We start from the raw sequence: 21,060 nt of genomic DNA, 5'->3' as shown, positions 1-21,060 counted from the left end.
CTTATGCACGCATAGCTGCTGCTAAGGCAGTGTGCTTCGCTTTCTGACAAAGCTGGCGTTATTCATATTTCCCCTCCGGAAGGGGAACTCAATCTTCAAACAAGAACGGACTCAATGCCGTCGTCAGAGGAATCGCTGTCCGAATATTCCTCTTGCTGCGCCGCCAGTATTGCTTCGAGTTTATCGACCATACACTTCACAAACACCTTAACACGAAGGCTTACTTTGCCACGATTTGATGACATTAGCTGCTGCTTCTTGTACGAAATAGCAAGGATCTTGCGCAAATTCTTCTCCATCGTGTCTGCCGTGAAGACGTCTTCGCTCTGAAAATAAACACGTGTTGTCAGCTGGCAGACCAAGCGCAAAGTGAGAACGAGCTCCCCGCTAAAGAAACGTAGGGGTCAAACTGTGTCGAATTTCTTAGAAAGGAAAGGGGGGCCAGCAAATCGTTCACATTCCTTTGTTGCCTGCGAGTGGGTGAAGGCTTTGTTGAAGTGGCTGACAGGTGTCAGCTCCATTGCTGCTTCGTTTTATGCCTGAGGAGCTGAAATCGCTATAGGCCTGCAAAATGACATTTATTGAAATGCCAATAACGCGGAACCTAATGCGCAATATTGGTGATAACCTAGTAAAAGTGATGTTGCTTAACAATTTTTATAGAGTAGATTGCTGATATCTGCCGCAATATTATCTCGCAAGGTCAAGTGCGACCTATCACAGCAATTATAACGTTGGGATAGGTTTCATATGCAGCTGTTCAGCGGAATGTACCTGCTAATACAATTTTTTGATGATGAAAGAAAAATTCGGGTCACCGTCACACTAGCCATTTTCGAAGGCTGTATGCCCTGACTCGTACGCTCCTAGAAACTGTCGACAGAATAATACAATAAAAACGCATGCGTATCTCCAGTTTCGGAAAAAAAAATAAAACTATTAACCACGCAACACGGACAAGGAAATCGAGTAGTTGAACTTGTAATGTCAATGCAGCCAACGTGTCCAAAAGCGGACTCGTATATTTCTGGCGTTTGTCAAAGTACAAGAAAATTAACACTGAAGAAATAAAGAAGGACGCAAGTAGGGTGGCTTGAAAATAACATATGGGCAGAATAGGGGCACTGGTCACATATTCTGTCGAAAACAGTAGAGAAATAACTAAGAACCTTGAGAATACTTATGCACGCATAGCTGCTGCTAAGGCAGTGTGCTTCGCTTTCTGACAAAGCTGGCGTTATTCATATTTCCCCTCCGGAAGGGGAACTCAATCTTCAAACAAGAACGGACTCAATGCCGTCGTCAGAGGAATCGCTGTCCGAATATTCCTCTTGCTGCGCCGCCAGTATTGCTTCGAGTTTATCGACCATACACTTCACAAACACCTTAACACGAAGGCTTACTTTGCCACGATTTGATGACATTAGCTGCTGCTTCTTGTACGAAATAGCAAGGATCTTGCGCAAATTCTTCTCCATCGTGTCTGCCGTGAAGACGTCTTCGCTCTGAAAATAAACACGTGTTGTCAGCTGGCAGACCAAGCGCAAAGTGAGAACGAGCTCCCCGCTAAAGAAACGTAGGGGTCAAACTGTGTCTAATTTCTCAGAAAGGAAAGGGGGGCCAGCAAATCGTTCACATTCCTTTGTTGCCTGCGAGTGGGTGAAGGCTTTGTTGAAGTGGCTGACAGGTGTCAGCTCCATTGCTGCTTCGTTTTATGCCTGAGGAGCTGAAATCGCTATAGGCCTGCAAAATGACATTTATTGAAATGCCAATAACGCGGAACCTAATGCGCAATATTGGTGATAACCTAGTAAAAGTGATGTTGCTTAACAATTTTTATAGAGTAGATTGCTGATATCTGCCGCAATATTATCTCGCAAGGTCAAGTGCGACCTATCACAGCAATTATAACGTTGGGATAGGTTTCATATGCAGCTGTTCAGCGGAATGTACCTGCTAATACAATTTTTTGATGATGAAAGAAAAATTCGGGTCACCGTCACACTAGCCATTTTCGAAGGCTGTATGCCCTGACTCGTACGCTCCTAGAAACTGTCGACAGAATAATACAATAAAAACGCATGCGTATCTCCAGTTTCGGAAATAAAAAATAAAACTATTAACAACGCAACACGGACAAGGAAATCGAGTACTTGAACTTGTAATGTCAATGCAGCCAACGTGTCCAAAAGCGGACTCGTATATTTCTGGCGTTTGTCAAAGTACAAGAAAATTAACACTGAAGAAATAAAGAAGGACGCAAGTAGGGTGGCTTGAAAATAACATATGGGCAGAATAGGGGCACTGGTCACATATTCTGTCGAAAACAGTAGAGAAATAACTAAGAACCTTGAGAATACTTATGCACGCATAGCTGCTGCTAAGGCAGTGTGCTTCGCTTTCTGACAAAGCTGGCGTTATTCATATTTCCCCTCCGGAAGGGGAACTCAATCTTCAAACAAGAACGGACTCAATGCCGTCGTCAGAGGAATCGCTGTCCGAATATTCCTCTTGCTGCGCCGCCAGTATTGCTTCGAGTTTATCGACCATACACTTCACAAACACCTTAACACGAAGGCTTACTTTGCCACGATTTGATGACATTAGCTGCTGCTTCTTGTACGAAATAGCAAGGATCTTGCGCAAATTCTTCTCCATCGTGTCTGCCGTGAAGACGTCTTCGCTCTGAAAATAAACACGTGTTGTCAGCTGGCAGACCAAGCGCAAAGTGAGAACGAGCTCCCCGCTAAAGAAACGTAGGGGTCAAACTGTGTCGAATTTCTTAGAAAGGAAAGGGGGGCCAGCAAATCGTTCACATTCCTTTGTTGCCTGCGAGTGGGTGAAGGCTTTGTTGAAGTGGCTGACAGGTGTCAGCTCCATTGCTGCTTCGTTTTATGCCTGAGGAGCTGAAATCGCTATAGGCCTGCAAAATGACATTTATTGAAATGCCAATAACGCGGAACCTAATGCGCAATATTGGTGATAACCTAGTAAAAGTGATGTTGCTTAACAATTTTTATAGGGTAGATTGCTGATATCGGCCGCAATATTATCTCGCAAGGTCAAGTGCGACCTACGGGAGCTATCACAGCAATTATAACGTTGGGATAGGTTTCATATGCAGCTGTTCAGCGGAATGTACCTGCTAATACAATTTTTTTGATGATGAAAGAAAAATTCGGGTCACCGTCACACTAGCCATTTTCGAAGGCTGTATGCCCTGACTCGTACGCTCCTAGAAACTGTCGACAGAATAATACAACAAAAACGCATGCGTATCTCCAGTTTCGGAAATAAAAAATACAACTATTAACCACGCAACACGGACAAGGAAATCGAGTAGTTGAACTTGTAATGTCAATGCAGCCAACGTTTCCAAAAGCGGACTCGTATATTTCTGGCGTTTGTCAAAGTACAAGAAAATTAACACTGAAGAAATAAAGAAGCACGCAAGTAGGGTGGCTTGAAAATAACATATGGGCAGAATAGGGGCACTGGTCACATATTCTGTCGAAAACAGTAGAGAAATAACTAAGAACCTTGAGAATACTTATGCACGCATAGCTGCTGCTAAGGCAGTGTGCTTCGCTTTCTGACAAAGCTGGCGTTATTCATATTTCCCCTCCGGAAGGGGAACTCAATCTTCAAACAAGAACGGACTCAATGCCGTCGTCAGAGGAATCGCTGTCCGAATATTCCTCTTGCTGCGCCGCCAGTATTGCTTCGAGTTTATCGACCATACACTTCACAAACACCTTAACACGAAGGCTTACTTTGCCACGATTTGATGACATTAGCTGCTGCTTCTTGTACGAAATAGCAAGGATCTTGCGCAAATTCTTCTCCATCGTGTCTGCCGTGAAGACGTCTTCGCTCTGAAAATAAACACGTGTTGTCAGCTGGCAGACCAAGCGCAAAGTGAGAACGAGCTCCCCGCTAAAGAAACGTAGGGGTCAAACTGTGTCGAATTTCTTAGAAAGGAAAGGGGGGCCAGCAAATCGTTCACATTCCTTTGTTGCCTGCGAGTGGGTGAAGGCTTTGTTGAAGTGGCTGACAGGTGTCAGCTCCATTGCTGCTTCGTTTTATGCCTGAGGAGCTGAAATCGCTATAGGCCTGCAAAATGACATTTATTGAAATGCCAATAACGCGGAACCTAATGCGCAATATTGGTGATAACCTAGTAAAAGTGATGTTGCTTAACAATTTTTATAGAGTAGATTGCTGATATCTGCCGCAATATTATCTCGCAAGGTCAAGTGCGACCTATCACAGCAATTATAACGTTGGGATAGGTTTCATATGCAGCTGTTCAGCGGAATGTACCTGCTAATACAATTTTTTGATGATGAAAGAAAAATTCGGGTCACCGTCACACTAGCCATTTTCGAAGGCTGTATGCCCTGACTCGTACGCTCCTAGAAACTGTCGACAGAATAATACAATAAAAACGCATGCGTATCTCCAGTTTCGGAAAAAAAAATAAAACTATTAACCACGCAACACGGACAAGGAAATCGAGTAGTTGAACTTGTAATGTCAATGCAGCCAACGTGTCCAAAAGCGGACTCGTATATTTCTGGCGTTTGTCAAAGTACAAGAAAATTAACACTGAAGAAATAAAGAAGGACGCAAGTAGGGTGGCTTGAAAATAACATATGGGCAGAATAGGGGCACTGGTCACATATTCTGTCGAAAACAGTAGAGAAATAACTAAGAACCTTGAGAATACTTATGCACGCATAGCTGCTGCTAAGGCAGTGTGCTTCGCTTTCTGACAAAGCTGGCGTTATTCATATTTCCCCTCCGGAAGGGGAACTCAATCTTCAAACAAGAACGGACTCAATGCCGTCGTCAGAGGAATCGCTGTCCGAATATTCCTCTTGCTGCGCCGCCAGTATTGCTTCGAGTTTATCGACCATACACTTCACAAACACCTTAACACGAAGGCTTACTTTGCCACGATTTGATGACATTAGCTGCTGCTTCTTGTACGAAATAGCAAGGATCTTGCGCAAATTCTTCTCCATCGTGTCTGCCGTGAAGACGTCTTCGCTCTGAAAATAAACACGTGTTGTCAGCTGGCAGACCAAGCGCAAAGTGAGAACGAGCTCCCCGCTAAAGAAACGTAGGGGTCAAACTGTGTCTAATTTCTCAGAAAGGAAAGGGGGGCCAGCAAATCGTTCACATTCCTTTGTTGCCTGCGAGTGGGTGAAGGCTTTGTTGAAGTGGCTGACAGGTGTCAGCTCCATTGCTGCTTCGTTTTATGCCTGAGGAGCTGAAATCGCTATAGGCCTGCAAAATGACATTTATTGAAATGCCAATAACGCGGAACCTAATGCGCAATATTGGTGATAACCTAGTAAAAGTGATGTTGCTTAACAATTTTTATAGAGTAGATTGCTGATATCTGCCGCAATATTATCTCGCAAGGTCAAGTGCGACCTATCACAGCAATTATAACGTTGGGATAGGTTTCATATGCAGCTGTTCAGCGGAATGTACCTGCTAATACAATTTTTTGATGATGAAAGAAAAATTCGGGTCACCGTCACACTAGCCATTTTCGAAGGCTGTATGCCCTGACTCGTACGCTCCTAGAAAGTGTCGACAGAATAATACAATAAAAACGCATGCGTATCTCCAGTTTCGGAAATAAAAAATAAAACTATTAACAACGCAACACGGACAAGGAAATCGAGTAGTTGAACTTGTAATGTCAATGCAGCCAACGTGTCCAAAAGCGGACTCGTATATTTCTGGCGTTTGTCAAAGTACAAGAAAATTAACACTGAAGAAATAAAGAAGGACGCAAGTAGGGTGGCTTGAAAATAACATATGGGCAGAATAGGGGCACTGGTCACATATTCTGTCGAAAACAGTAGAGAAATAACTAAGAACCTTGAGAATACTTATGCACGCATAGCTGCTGCTAAGGCAGTGTGCTTCGCTTTCTGACAAAGCTGGCGTTATTCATATTTCCCCTCCGGAAGGGGAACTCAATCTTCAAACAAGAACGGACTCAATGCCGTCGTCAGAGGAATCGCTGTCCGAATATTCCTCTTGCTGCGCCGCCAGTATTGCTTCGAGTTTATCGACCATACACTTCACAAACACCTTAACACGAAGGCTTACTTTGCCACGATTTGATGACATTAGCTGCTGCTTCTTGTACGAAATAGCAAGGATCTTGCGCAAATTCTTCTCCATCGTGTCTGCCGTGAAGACGTCTTCGCTCTGAAAATAAACACGTGTTGTCAGCTGGCAGACCAAGCGCAAAGTGAGAACGAGCTCCCCGCTAAAGAAACGTAGGGGTCAAACTGTGTCTAATTTCTCAGAAAGGAAAGGGGGGCCAGCAAATCGTTCACATTCCTTTGTTGCCTGCGAGTGGGTGAAGGCTTTGTTGAAGTGGCTGACAGGTGTCAGCTCCATTGCTGCTTCGTTTTATGCCTGAGGAGCTGAAATCGCTATAGGCCTGCAAAATGACATTTATTGAAATGCCAATAACGCGGAACCTAATGCGCAATATTGGTGATAACCTAGTAAAAGTGATGTTGCTTAACAATTTTTATAGAGTAGATTGCTGATATCTGCCGCAATATTATCTCGCAAGGTCAAGTGCGACCTATCACAGCAATTATAACGTTGGGATAGGTTTCATATGCAGCTGTTCAGCGGAATGTACCTGCTAATACAATTTTTTGATGATGAAAGAAAAATTCGGGTCACCGTCACACTAGCCATTTTCGAAGGCTGTATGCCCTGACTCGTACGCTCCTAGAAACTGTCGACAGAATAATACAATGAAAACGCATGCGTATCTCCAGTTTCGGAAATAAAAAATAAAACTATTAACCACGCAACACGGACAAGGAAATCGAGTAGTTGAACTTGTAATGTCAATGCAGCCAACGTTTCCAAAAGCGGACTCGTATATTTCTGGCGTTTGTCAAAGTACAAGAAAATTAACACTGAAGAAATAAAGAAGGACGCAAGTAGGGTGGCTTGAAAATAACATATGGGCAGAATAGGGGCACTGGTCACATATTCTGTCGAAAACAGTAGAGAAATAACTAAGAACCTTGAGAATACTTATGCACGCATAGCTGCTGCTAAGGCAGTGTGCTTCGCTTTCTGACAAAGCTGGCGTTATTCATATTTCCCCTCCGGAAGGGGAACTCAATCTTCAAACAAGAACGGACTCAATGCCGTCGTCAGAGGAATCGCTGTCCGAATATTCCTCTTGCTGCGCCGCCAGTATTGCTTCGAGTTTATCGACCATACACTTCACAAACACCTTAACACGAAGGCATACTTTGCCACGATTTGATGACATTAGCTGCTGCTTCTTGTACGAAATAGCTAGGATCTTGCGCGAATTCTTCTCCATCGTGTCTGCCCTGAAGACGTCTTCGCTCTGAAAATAAACACGTGTTGTCAGCTGGCAGACCAAGCACAAAGTGAGAACGAGCTCCCCGCTAAAAAAACGTAGGGGTCAAACTGTGTCGAATTTCTTAGAAAGGAAAGGGGGGCCAGCAAATCGTTCACATTCCTTTGTTACCTGCGAGTGGGTGAAGGCTTTGTTGAAGTGGCTGACAGGTGTCAGCTCCATTGCTGCTTCGTTTTATGCCCGAGGAGCTGAAATCGCTATAGGCCTGCAAAATGACATTTATTGAAATGCCAATAACGCGGAACCTAATGCGCAATATTGGTGATAACCTAGTAAAAGTGATGTTGCTTAACAAGTTTTATAGAGTAGATTGCTGATATCTGCCGCAATATTATCTCGCAAGGTCAAGTGCGACCTACGGGAGCTATCACAGCAATTATAACGTTGGGATATGTTTCATGTGCAGCGATTCAGCGGAATGTACCTGCTAATACAATTTTTTTGATGATGAAAGAAAAATTCGTGTCACCGTCACACTAGCCATTTTCGAAGGCTGTATGCCCTAACTCGTACGCTCCTAGAAACTGTCGACAGAATAATACAATAAAAACGCATGCGTATCTCAAGTTTAGGAAATAAACAATAAAACTATTAACCACGCAACACGGACATGGAAATCGAGTAGTTGAACTGGTAATGTCAATGCAGCCAACGTTTCCAAAAGCAGACTCGTATATTTCTGGCGTTTGTCAAAGTACAAGGAAATTAACAGTGAATAAATAAAGAAGGACGCAAGTAGGGTGGCTTGAAAATAACATATGGGCAGAATAGGGGCACTGGTCACATACTCTGTCGAAAACAGTAGAGAAATAACTAAGAACCTTGAGAATACTTATGCACGCATGGCTGCTGCTAAGGCAGTGTGCTTCGCTTTCTGACAAAGCTGGCGTTATTCATATTTCCCCTCCGGAAGGGGAACTCAATCTTCAAACAAGAACGGACTCAATGCCGTCGTCAGAGGAATCGCTGTCCGAATATTCCTCTTGCTGCGCCGCCAGTATTGCTTCGAGTTTATCGACCATACACTTCACAAACACCTTAACACGAAGGCTTACTTTGCCACGATTTGATGACATTAGCTGCAGCTTCTTGTACGAAATAGCAAGGGTCTTACGCAAATTCTTCTCCATCGTGTCTGCCGTGAAGACGTCTTCGCTCTGAAAATAAACACGTTGTCAGCTGGCAGACCAAGGGCAAAGTGAGAACGAGCTCCCCGCTAAAGAAACGTAGGGGTCAAACTGTGTCGAATTTCTTAGAAAGGAAAGGGGGGCCAGCAAATCGTTCACATTCCTTTGTTACCTGCGGGTGGGTGAAGGCTTTGTTGAAGTGGCTGACAGGTGTCAGCTCCATTGCTGCTTCGTTTTATGCCTGAGGAGCTGAAATCGCTATAGGCCTGCAAAATGACATTTCTTGAAATGCCAATAACGCGGAACCTAATGCGCAATATTGGTGATAATCTAGTAAAAGTGATGTTGCTTAACAAATTTTATAGAGTAGATTGCTGATATCTGCCGCAATATTATCTCGCAAGGTCAAGTGCGACCTACGGGAGCTATCACAGCAATTATAACGTTGGGATAGGTTTCATATGCAGCTGTTCAGCGGAATGTACCTGCTAATACAGTTTTTTTTAAGATGAAAGAAAAATAAATGTCACCGTCACACTAGCCATTTTCGAAGGCTGTATGCCCTAACTCGTACGCTCCTAGAAACTGTCGACAGAATAATACAATAAAAACGCATGCGTATCTCCAGTTTCGGAAATAAAAATAAAACTATTCACCACGCAACACGGACAAGGAAATCGAGTGGTTCAACTGGTAATGTCAATGCAGCCAACGTTTCCAAAAGCAGACTCGTATATTTCTGGCGTTTGTCAAAGTACAAGGAAATTAACAGTGAAGAAATAAAGAAGGACGTAAGTAGGGTGGCTTGAAAATAACATATGGGCAGAATAGGGGCACTGGTCACATATTCTGTCGAAAACAGTAGAGAAATAACTAAGAACCTTGAGAATACTTATGCACGCATGGCTGCTGCTAAGGCAGTGTGCTTCGCTTTCTGACAAAGCTGGCGTTATTCATATTTCCCCTCCGGAAGGGGAACTCAATCTTCAAACAAGAACGGACTCAATGCCGTCGTCCGAGGAATCGCTGTCCGAATATTCCTCTTGCTGCGCCGCCAGTATTGCTTCGAGTTTATCGACCATACACTTCACAAACACCTTAACACGAAGGCTTACTTTGCCACGATTTGATGACATTAGCTGCTGCTTCTTGTACGAAATAGCAAGGATCTTGCGCAAATTCTTCTCCATCGTGTCTGCCGTGAAGACGTCTTCGCTCTGAAAATAAACACGTGTTGTCAGCTGGCAGACCAAGCGCAAAGTGAGAACGAGCTCCCCCCTAAAGAAACGTAGGGGTCAAACTGTGTCGAATTTCTTAGAAAGGAAAGGGGGGCCAGCAAATCGTTCACATTCCTTTGTTGCCTGGGAGTGGGTGAAGGCTTTGTTGAAGTGGCTGACAGGTGTCAGCTCCATTGCTGCTTCGTTTTATGCCTGAGGAGCTGAAATCGCTATTGGCCTGCAAAATGACATTTATTGAAATGCTAATAACGCGGAACCTAATGCGCAATATTGGTGATAACCTAGTAAAAGTGATGTTGCTTAACAATTTTTATAGAGTAGATTGCTGATATCTACCGCAATATTATCTCGCAAGGTCAAGTGCGACCTATGGGAGCCATCAGAGCAATTATAACGTTGGGATAGGTTTCATATGCAGCAGTTCAGCGGAATGTACCTGCTAATACATTTTTTTTGATGATGAAAGAAAAATTAATGTCACCGTCACACTAGCCATTTTCGAAGGCTGTAAGCCTTGACTCTTACGCTCCTAGAAACTGTCGACAGAAGAATACAATAAAAACGCATGCGTATCTCAAGTTTAGGAAATAAACAATAAAACTATTAACCACGCAACACGGACATGGAAATCGAGTAGTTGAACTGGTAATGTCAATGCAGCCAACGTTTCCAAAAGCGGATTCGTATATTTCTGGCGTTTGTCAAAGTACAAGGAAAGTAACAGTGAAGAAATAAAGAAGGACGCAAGTAGGGTGGCTTGAAAATAACATATGCGCAGAATAGGGGCACTGGTCACATATTCTGTCGAAAACAGGAGAGAAATAACTAAGAACCTTGAGAATACTTATGCACGCATGGCCGCTGCTAAGGCAGTGTGCTTCGCTTTCTGACAAAGCTGGCGTTATTCATATTTCCCCTCCGGAAGGGGAACTCAATCTTCAAACAAGAACGGACTCAATGCCGTCGTCAGAGGAATCGCTGTCCGAATATTCCTCTTGCTGCGCCGCCAGTATTGCTTCGAGTTTATCGACCATACACTTCACAAACACCTTAACACGAAGGCTTACTTTGCCGCGATTTGATGACATTAGCTGCTGCTTCTTGTACGAAATAGAAAGGATCTTGCGCAAATTCTTCTCCATCGTGTCTGCCGTGAAGACGTCTTCGCTCCGAAAATAAACACGTGTTGTCAGCTGGCAGACCAAGCGCAAAGGGAGAACGAGCTCCCCGCTAAAGAAACGTAGGGGTCAAACTGTGTCGAATTTCTTAGAAACGAAAGGGGGGCCAGCAAATCGTTCACATTCCTTTGTTGCCTGCGAGTGGGTGAAGGCTTTGTTGAAGTGGCTGACAGGTATCAGCTCCATTGCTGCTTCGTTTTATGCCTGAGGAGCTGAAATCGCTATTGGCCTGCAAAATGACATTTATTGAAATGCCAATAACGCGGAACCCAATGCGCAATATTGGTGATAACCTAGTAAAAGTGATGTTGCTTAACAATTTTTATAGAGTAGATTGCTGATATCGGCCGCAATATTATCTCGCAAGGTCAAGTGCGACCTACGGGAGCTATCACAGCAATTATAACGTTGGGATAGGTTTCATATGCAACTGTTCAGCGGAATGTACCTGCTAATACAATTTTTTTGATGATGAAAGATAAATTCGGGTCACCGTCACACTAGCCATTTTCGAAGGCTGTATGCCCTGACTCGTACGCTCCTAGAAACTGTCGACAGAATAATACAATGAAAACGCATGCGTATCTCCAGTTTCGGAAATAAAAAATAAAACTATTAACCACGCAACACGGACAAGGAAATCGAGTAGTTGAACTTGTAATGTCAATGCAGCCAACGTTTCCAAAAGCGGACTGGTATATTTCTGGCGTTTGTCAAAGTACAAGAAAATTAACACTGAAGAAATAAAGAAGGACGCAAGTAGGGTGGCTTGAAAATAACATATGGGCAGAAAAGGGGCACTGGTCACATATTCTGTCGAAAACAGTAGAGAAATAACTAAGAACCTTGAGAATACTTATGCACGCATGGCTGCTGCTAAGGCATTGTGCTTCGCTTTCTGACAAAGCTGGCGTTATTCATATTTCCCCTCCGGAAGGGGAACTCAATCTTCAAACAAGAACGGACTCAATGCCGTCGTCAGAGGAATCGCTGTCCGAATATTCCTCTTGCTGCGCCGCCAGTATTGCTTCGAGTTTATCGACCATACACTTCACAAACACCTTAACACGAAGGCTTACTTTGCCGCGATTTGATGACATTAGCTGCTGCTTCTTGTACGAAATAGCAAGGATCTTGCGCAAATTCTTCTCCATCGTGTCTGCCGTGAAGACGTCTTCGCTCTGAAAATAAACACGTGTTGTCAGCTGGCAGACCAAGCGCAAAGTGAGAACGAGCTCCCTGCTAAAGAAACGTAGGGGTCAAACTGTGTCGAATTTCTTAGAAAGGAAAGGGGGGCCAGCAAATCGTTCACATTCCTTTGTTGCCTGCGAGTGGGTGAAGGCTTTGTTGATGTGGCTGACAGGTGTCAGCTCCATTGCTGCTTCGTTTTATGCCTGAGGAGCTGAAATCGCTATAGGCCTCCAAAATGACATTTATTGAAATGCCAATAACGCGGAACCTAATGCGCAATATTGGTGATAATCTATTAAAAGTGATGTTGCTTAACAAATTTTATAGAGTAGATTGCTGATATCTGCCGCAATATTATCTCGCAAGGTCAAGTGCGACCTACGGGAGCTATCACAGCAATTATAACGTTGGGATAGGTTTCATATGCAGCTGTTCAGCGGAATGTACCTGCTAATACAATTTTTTTGATGATGAAAGATAAATTCGGGTCACCGTCACACTAGCCATTTTCGAAGGCTGTATGCCCTGACTCGTACGCTCCTAGAAACTGTCGACAGAATAATACAATGAAAACGCATGCGTATCTCCAGTTTCGGAAATAAAAAATAAAACTATTAACCACGCAACACGGACAAGAAAATCGAGTAGTTGAACTTGTAATGTAAATGCAGCCAACGTTTCCAAAAGCGGACTCGTATATTTCTGGCGTTTGTCAAAGTACAAGAAAATTAACACTGAAGAAATAAAGAAGGACGCAAGTAGGGTGGCTTGAAAATAACATATGGTCAGAATAGGGGCACTGGTCGCATATTCTGTCGAAAACAGTAGAGAAATAACTAAGAACCTTGAGAATACTTATGCGCGCATAGCTGCTGCTAAGGCAGTGTGCTTCGCTTTCTGACAAAGCTGGCGTTATTCATATTTCCACTCCGGAAGGGGAACTCAATCTTCAAACAAGAACGGACTCAATGCCGTCGTCAGAGGAATCGCTGTCCGAATATTCCTCTTGCTGCGCCGTCAGTATTGCTTCGAGTTTATCGACCATACACTTCACAAACACCTTAACACGAAGGCTTACTTTGCCACGATTTGATGACATTAGCTGCTGCTTCTTGTACGAAATAGCAAGGATCTTGCGCAAATTCTTCTCCATCGTGTCTGCCGTGAAGACGTCTTCGCTCTGAAAATTAACACGTGTTGTCAGCTGGCAGACCAAGCCCAAAGTGAGAACGAGCTCCCTGCTAAAGAAAAGTTGGGACAAACTGTGTCGAGTTTCTTAGAAAGGAAAGGGGGGCCAGCAAATCGTTCACATTCCTTTGTTGCCTGCGAGTGGGTGAAGGCTTTGTTGAAGTGGCTGACAGGTGTCAGCTCCATTGCTGCTTCGTTTTATGCCTGAGGAGCTGAAATCGCTATAGGCCTGCAAAATGACATTTCTTGAAATGCCAATAACGCGGAACCTAATGCGCAATATTGGTGATAATCTAGTAAAAGTGATGTTGCTTAACTATTTTTATAGATTAGATTGCTGATATCAGCCGCAATATTATCTCGCAAGGTCAAGTGCGACCTATGGGAGCCATCAGAGCAATTATAACGTTGGGATAGGTTTCATATCCAGCAGTTCCGCGGAATGTACCTGCTAATAGAGTTTTTTTTAAGATGAAAGAAAAATAAATGTCACCGTCACGCTAGCCATTTCCGAAGGCTGTAAGCCTTGACTCTTACGCTCCTAGAAACTGTCGACAGAATAATACAATAAAAACGCATGCGTATCTCAAGTTTACGAAATAAATAATAAAGCTATTCACCACGCAACACGGACATGGAAATCGAGTAGTTGAACAGGTAATGTCAATGCAGCCAACGTTTCCAAAAGCGGACTCGTATATTTCTGGCGTTTGTCAAAGTACAAGAAAATTAACACTGAAGAAATAAAGAAGGACGCAAGTAGGGTGGCTTGAAAATAACATATGGGCAGAATAGGGGCACTGGTCACATATTCTGTCGAAAACAGTAGAGAAATAACTAAGAACCTTGAGAATACTTATGCACGCATAGCTGCTGCTAAGGCAGTGTGCTTCGCTTTCTGACAAAGCTGGCGTTATTCATATTTCCCCTCCGGAAGGGGAACTCAATCTTCAAACAAGAACGGACTCAATGCCGTCGTCAGTGGAATCGCTGTCCGAATATTCCTCTTGCTGCGCCGCCAGTATTGCTTCGAGTATATCGACCATACACTTCACAAACACCTTAACACGAAGGCTTACTTTGCCGCGATTTGATGACATTAGCTGCTGCTTCTTGTACGAAATAGAAAGGATCTTGCGCAAATTCTTCTCCATCGTGTCTGCCGTGAAGACGTCTTCGCTCTGAAAATAAACACGTGTTGTCAGCTGGCAGACCAAGCCCAAAGTGAGAACGAGCTCCCTGCTAAAGAAAAGTTGGGACAAACTGTGTCGAATTTCTTAGAAAGGAAAGGGGGGCCAGCAAATCGTTCACATTCCTTTGTTGCCTGCGAGTGGGTGAAGGCTTTGTTGAAGTGGCTGACAGGTGTCAGCTCCATTGCTGCTTCGTTTTATGCCTGAGGAGCTGAAATCGCTATAGGCCTGCAAAATGACATTTCTTGAAATGCCAATAACGCGGAACCTAATGCGCAATATTGGTGATAATCTAGTAAAAGTGATGTTGCTTAACTATTTTTATAGATTAGATTGCTGATATCAGCCGCAATATTATCTCGCAAGGTCAAGTGCGACCTATGGGAGCCATCAGAGCAATTATAACGTTGGGATAGGTTTCATATCCAGCAGTTCCGCGGAATGTACCTGCTAATACAGTTTTTTTTAAGATGAAAGAAAAATAAATGTCACCGTCACGCTAGCCATTTCCGAAGGCTGTAAGCCTTGACTCTTACGCTCCTAGAAACTGTCGACAGAATAATACAATAAAAACGCATGCGTATCTCAAGTTTACGAAATAAATAATAAAGCTATTCACCACGAAACACGGACATGGAAATCGAGTAGTTGAACAGGTAATGTCAATGCAGCCAACGTTTCCAAAAGCGGACTCGTATATTTCTGGCGTTTGTCAAAGTACAAGAAAATTAACACTGAAGAAATAAAGAAGGACGCAAGTAGGGTGGCTTGAAAATAACATATGGGCAGAATAGGGGCACTGGTCACATATTCTGTCGAAAACAGTAGAGAAATAACTAAGAACCTTGAGAATACTTATGCACGCATAGCTGCTGCTAAGGCAGTGTGCTTCGCTTTCTGACAAAGCTGGCGTTATTCATATTTCCCCTCCGGAAGGGGAACTCAATCTTCAAACAAGAACGGACTCAATGCCGTCGTCAGAGGAATCGCTGTCCGAATATTCCTCTTGCTGCGCCGCCAGTATTGCTTCGAGTATATCGACCATACACTTCACAAACACCTTAACACGAAGGCTTACTTTGCCACGATTTGATGACATTAGCTGCTGCTTCTTGTAGGAAATAGCAAGGATCTTACGCAAATTCTTCTCCATCGTGTCTGCTGTGAAGACGTCTTCGCTCTGAAAATAAACACGTGTTGTCAGCTGGCAGACCAAGCGCAAAGTGAGAACGAGCTCCCTGCTAAAGAAAAGTTGGGGTCAAACTGTGTCGAATTTCTTAGAAAGGAAAGGGGGGCCAGCAAATCGTTCACATTCCTTTGTTGCCTGCGAGTGGGTGAAGGTTTTGTTGAAGTGGCTGACAGGTGTCAGCTCCATTGCTGCTTCGTTTTATGCCTGAGGAGCTGAAATCGCTATAGGCCTGCAAAATGACATTTCTTGAAATGCCAATAACGCGGAACCTAATGCGCAATATTGGTGATAATCTAGTAAAAGTGATGTTGCTTAACTATTTTTATAGATTAGATTGCTGATATCTGCCGCAATATTATCTCGCAAGGTCAAGTGCGACCTGTGGGAGCCATCAGAGCAATTATAACGTTGGGATAGGTTTCATATGCAGCAGTTCCGCGGAATGTACCTGCTAATACAGTTTTTTTTAAGATGAATGAAAAATAAATGTCACCGTCACACTAGCCATTTTCGAAGGCTGTAAGCCTTGACTCTTACGCTTCTAGAAACTGTCGACAGAATAATACAATAAAAACGCATGCGTATCTCAAGTTTACGAAATAAACAATAAAACTATTAACCACGCAACACGGACATGGAAATCGAGTAGTTGAACAGGTAATGTCAATGCAGCCAACGTTTCCAAAAGCGGATTCGTATATTTCTGGCGTTTGTCAAAGTACAAGGAAAGTAACAGTGAAGAAATAAAGAAGGACGCAAGTAGGGTGGCTTGAAAATAACATATGCGCAGAATAGGGGCACTGGTCACATATTCTGTCGAAAACAGGAGAGAAATAACTAAGAACCTTGAGAATACTTATGCACGCATGGCCGCTGCTAAGGCAGTGTGCTTCGCTTTCTGACAAAGCTGGCGTTATTCATATTTCCCCTCCGGAAGGGGAACTCAATCTTCAAACAAGAACGGACTCAATGCCGTCGTCAGAGGAATCGCTGTCCGAATATTCCTCTTGCTGCGCCGCCAGTATTGCTTCGAGTTTATCGACCATACACTTCACAAACACCTTAACACGAAGGCTTACTTTGCCGCGATTTGATGACATTAGCTGCTGCTTCTTGTACGAAATAGAAAGGATCTTGCGCAAATTCTTCTCCATCGTGTCTGCCGTGAAGACGTCTTCGCTCCGAAAATAAACACGTGTTGTCAGCTGGCAGACCAAGCGCAAAGGGAGAACGAGCTCCCCGCTAAAGAAACGTAGGGGTCAAACTGTGTCGAATTTCTTAGAAACGAAAGGGGGGCCAGCAAATCGTTCACATTCCTTTGTTGCCTGCGAGTGGGTGAAGGCTTTGTTGAAGTGGCTGACAGGTATCAGCTCCATTGCTGCTTCGTTTTATGCCTGAGGAGCTGAAATCGCTATTGGCCTGCAAAATGACATTTATTGAAATGCCAATAACGCGGAACCCAATGCGCAATATTGGTGATAACCTAGTAAAAGTGATGTTGCTTAACAATTTTTATAGAGTAGATTGCTGATATCGGCCGCAATATTATCTCGCAAGGTCAAGTGCGACCTACGGGAGCTATCACAGCAATTATAACGTTGGGATAGGTTTCATATGCAACTGTTCAGCGGAATGTACCTGCTAATACAATTTTTTTGATGATGAAAGATAAATTCGGGTCACCGTCACACTAGCCATTTTCGAAGGCTGTATGCCCTGACTCGTACGCTCCTAGAAACTGTCGACAGAATAATACAATGAAAACGCATGCGTATCTCCAGTTTCGGAAATAAAAAATAAAACTATTAACCACGCAACACGGACAAGGAAATCGAGTAGTTGAACTTGTAATGTCAATGCAGCCAACGTTTCCAAAAGCGGACTGGTATATTTCTGGCGTTTGTCAAAGTACAAGAAAATTAACACTGAAGAAATAAAGAAGGACGCAAGTAGGGTGGCTTGAAAATAACATATGGGCAGAAAAGGGGCACTGGTCACATATTCTGTCGAAAACAGTAGAGAAATAACTAAGAACCTTGAGAATACTTATGCACGCATGGCTGCTGCTAAGGCATTGTGCTTCGCTTTCTGACAAAGCTGGCGTTATTCATATTTCCCCTCCGGAAGGGGAACTCAATCTTCAAACAAGAACGGACTCAATGCCGTCGTCAGAGGAATCGCTGTCCGAATATTCCTCTTGCTGCGCCGCCAGTATTGCTTCGAGTTTATCGACCATACACTTCACAAACACCTTAACACGAAGGCTTACTTTGCCGCGATTTGATGACATTAGCTGCTGCTTCTTGTACGAAATAGCAAGGATCTTGCGCAAATTCTTCTCCATCGTGTCTGCCGTGAAGACGTCTTCGCTCTGAAAATAAACACGTGTTGTCAGCTGGCAGACCAAGCGCAAAGTGAGAACGAGCTCCCTGCTAAAGAAACGTAGGGGTCAAACTGTGTCGAATTTCTTAGAAAGGAAAGGGGGGCCAGCAAATCGTTCACATTCCTTTGTTGCCTGCGAGTGGGTGAAGGCTTTGTTGATGTGGCTGACAGGTGTCAGCTCCATTGCTGCTTCGTTTTATGCCTGAGGAGCTGAAATCGCTATAGGCCTCCAAAATGACATTTATTGAAATGCCAATAACGCGGAACCTAATGCGCAATATTGGTGATAATCTATTAAAAGTGATGTTGCTTAACAAATTTTATAGAGTAGATTGCTGATATCTGCCGCAATATTATCTCGCAAGGTCAAGTGCGACCTACGGGAGCTATCACAGCAATTATAACGTTGGGATAGGTTTCATATGCAGCTGTTCAGCGGAATGTACCTGCTAATACAATTTTTTTGATGATGAAAGATAAATTCGGGTCACCGTCACACTAGCCATTTTCGAAGGCTGTATGCCCTGACTCGTACGCTCCTAGAAACTGTCGACAGAATAATACAATGAAAACGCATGCGTATCTCCAGTTTCGGAAATAAAAAATAAAACTATTAACCACGCAACACGGACAAGAAAATCGAGTAGTTGAACTTGTAATGTAAATGCAGCCAACGTTTCCAAAAGCGGACTCGTATATTTCTGGCGTTTGTCAAAGTACAAGAAAATTAACACTGAAGAAATAAAGAAGGACGCAAGTAGGGTGGCTTGAAAATAACATATGGTCAGAATAGGGGCACTGGTCGCATATTCTGTCGAAAACAGTAGAGAAATAACTAAGAACCTTGAGAATACTTATGCGCGCATAGCTGCTGCTAAGGCAGTGTGCTTCGCTTTCTGACAAAGCTGGCGTTATTCATATTTCCACTCCGGAAGGGGAACTCAATCTTCAAACAAGAACGGACTCAATGCCGTCGTCAGAGGAATCGCTGTCCGAATATTCCTCTTGCTGCGCCGTCAGTATTGCTTCGAGTTTATCGACCATACACTTCACAAACACCTTAACACGAAGGCTTACTTTGCCACGATTTGATGACATTAGCTGCTGCTTCTTGTACGAAATAGCAAGGATCTTGCGCAAATTCTTCTCCATCGTGTCTGCCGTGAAGACGTCTTCGCTCTGAAAATAAACACGTGTTGTCAGCTGGCAGACCAAGCCCAAAGTGAGAACGAGCTCCCTGCTAAAGAAAAGTTGGGACAAACTGTGTCGAGTTTCTTAGAAAGGAAAGGGGGGCCAGCAAATCGTTCACATTCCTTTGTTGCCTGCGAGTGGGTGAAGGCTTTGTTGAAGTGGCTGACAGGTGTCAGCTCCATTGCTGCTTCGTTTTATGCCTGAGGAGCTGAAATCGCTATAGGCCTGCAAAATGACATTTCTTGAAATGCCAATAACGCGGAACCTAATGCGCAATATTGGTGATAATCTAGTAAAAGTGATGTTGCTTAACTATTTTTATAGATTAGATTGCTGATATCAGCCGCAATATTATCTCGCAAGGTCAAGTGCGACCTATGGGAGCCATCAGAGCAATTATAACGTTGGGATAGGTTTCATATCCAGCAGTTCCGCGGAATGTACCTGCTAATAGAGTTTTTTTTAAGATGAAAGAAAAATAAATGTCACCGTCACGCTAGCCATTTCCGAAGGCTGTAAGCCTTGACTCTTACGCTCCTAGAAACTGTCGACAGAATAATACAATAAAAACGCATGCGTATCTCAAGTTTACGAAATAAATAATAAAGCTATTCACCACGCAACACGGACATGGAAATCGAGTAGTTGAACAGGTAATGTCAATGCAGCCAACGTTTCCAAAAGCGGACTCGTATATTTCTGGCGTTTGTCAAAGTACAAGAAAATTAACACTGAAGAAATAAAGAAGGACGCAAGTAGGGTGGCTTGAAAATAACATATGGGCAGAATAGGGGCACTGGTCACATATTCTGTCGAAAACAGTAGAGAAATAACTAAGAACCTTGAGAATACTTATGCACGCATAGCTGCTGCTAAGGCAGTGTGCTTCGCTTTCTGACAAAGCTGGCGTTATTCATATTTCCCCTCCGGAAGGGGAACTCAATCTTCAAACAAGAACGGACTCAATGCCGTCGTCAGTGGAATCGCTGTCCGAATATTCCTCTTGCTGCGCCGCCAGTATTGCTTCGAGTATATCGACCATACACTTCACAAACACCTTAACACGAAGGCTTACTTTGCCACGATTTGATGACATTAGCTGCTGCTTCTTGTAGGAAATAGCAAGGATCTTACGCAAATTCTTCTCCATCGTGTCTGCTGTGAAGACGTCTTCGCTCTGAAAATAAACACGTGTTGTCAGCTGGCAGACCAAGCTCAAAGTGAGAACGAGCTCCCTGCTAAAGAAAAGTTGGGGTCAAACTGTGTCGAATTTCTTAGAAAGGAAAGGGGGGCCAGCAAATCGTTCACATTCCTTTGTTGCCTGCGAGTGGGTGAAGGCTTTGTTGAAGTGGCTGACAGGTGTCAGCTCCATTGCTGCTTCGTTTTATGCATGAGGAGCTGAAATCGCTATAGGCCTGCAAAATGACATTTCTTGAAATGCCAATAATGCGGAACCTAATGCGCAATATTGGTGATAATCTAGTAAAAGTGATGTTGCTTAACTATTTTTATAGATTAGATTGCTGATATCTGCCGCAATATTATCTCGCAAGGTCAAGTGCGACCTGTGGGAGCCATCAGAGCAATTATAACGTTGGGATAGGTTTCATATGCAGCAGTTCCGCGGAATGTACCTGCTAATACAGTTTTTTTTAAGATGAATGAAAAATAAATGTCACCGTCACACTAGCCATTTTCGAAGGCTGTAAGCCTTGACTCTTACGCTCCTAGAAACTGTC

This window comes from Dermacentor albipictus, chromosome 3 (assembly GCF_038994185.2).
Source record: "Dermacentor albipictus isolate Rhodes 1998 colony chromosome 3, USDA_Dalb.pri_finalv2, whole genome shotgun sequence".
Classification (NCBI taxonomy): Eukaryota; Metazoa; Arthropoda; class Arachnida; order Ixodida; family Ixodidae; genus Dermacentor; species Dermacentor albipictus.
This window is presented reverse-complemented; position numbering follows the sequence as displayed.